The 1,305-nt window shown below is 24.8% G+C and overlaps 1 protein-coding gene across 1 annotated transcript in view; it reads right to left on the bottom strand.

Annotated features, from left to right (window-relative positions):
* The window catches only part of LOC107549581 (transcriptional enhancer factor TEF-3-like), a 31,433-nt gene that overhangs the window by 1,346 nt on the left and 28,782 nt on the right, over positions 1–1,305 (bottom strand). The window lies entirely within an intron of this gene.

The raw sequence follows: 1,305 nt of genomic DNA, 5'->3' as shown, positions 1-1,305 counted from the left end.
ATAAACACATATGTATATATATATATATATATATATATATATATATATATATATATATATATATATATATATATATATGTGTGTGTGTGTGTGTTTTTTATATATATATATATATATATATATATTTATATATGACACTACAGAAACTTATTTTGTAGTATAATGATAATAAATATGAATGAAAATAAATTTTAAATACAATTTAATAAATATTAGCAATGCATTTGTTGCAATTTGTTGTAATATAATAAAACGTTAATAAAAGTAAATCCATAATCAAATAAAATATTACATTAAAATATTATATACTATTATATACTGTATAAATAATATATATTTGTATGTATATATACGCACACAAACATTTTATTTACATTGTTCGTTTTATTTACACCTTAAACTGTATATTATCTATATCTATTTATTGTATTATTATGCATTACAGTGTATGAGAAATGTTGGCTCACTTTAAACAATCATATACATACATTTTATTTGTACATCATATTGATTTTATTCACATATTTACATTTATCTATCTATATACTGTACTATTCATATATTATTTATTATAGCCTATATACTACATATCATTTTAATGTGAACTACATGAATATGGATATAAGTAAAGTGGTGTTGTATTCTGTGTGCGTCACTGTCAGTCATATGGACTCAATCGGGTCATTGAGCGTGTGTTTGTGTGTGAGGTCCCGTTGTGTCGGGTGAGAGGCCCATTGTTTTCGGGGTCCCACACACTGGAGCTGTTGTCACAAACAGATTGTTGCCGTGGCTACAGCCTCATTTTTCATTTCTTCAGCAGTCTTGCGTCTGTAATGACGGCTGATGTTAAACTGAATTATCTCACACTTACTGCTGAGCTGCAGGAATCACTTCACAATGTGCTCGAAAAAGACGATTTGTCTGGGTCTCATAGATATTTAAGCTAAAAATCAGTTTTGAGTTTTACTTTTACTTTAAACTAAATTGATCATAATTGCTGTCAAAATACTTCAGTTACCGCATTTATCGTTTTTAGTGTGAAATCTCATTCAACAAGTCTATTATGTTTTCAGAATTTTTCTGTTTAATAATATTTTTTGATGACAGTGATTGATAATAGAAAGTTAACAGTTTTATTCCAGTAAGAATAACTGTAGAATTGGTGATATAAAATATTTTAAAATATTTTAAATTAAATTTGAATAATTTTTAATAATTTGAATGATTTTGAATACTTTTCTGACAAACTGAACAATTGTATTTCATATATATATATATATATATATATATATATTAATATATTAC

The sequence above is a fragment of the Sinocyclocheilus grahami genome, unplaced genomic scaffold (genome assembly GCF_001515645.1).
Source record: "Sinocyclocheilus grahami isolate Dianchi unplaced genomic scaffold, SAMN03320097.WGS_v1.1 scaffold376.1, whole genome shotgun sequence".
Lineage (NCBI taxonomy): Eukaryota > Metazoa > Chordata > Actinopteri > Cypriniformes > Cyprinidae > Sinocyclocheilus > Sinocyclocheilus grahami.
Note: the sequence above shows the minus strand (reverse complement) of the source record. Positions and strands in the feature narration are given on the sequence as shown.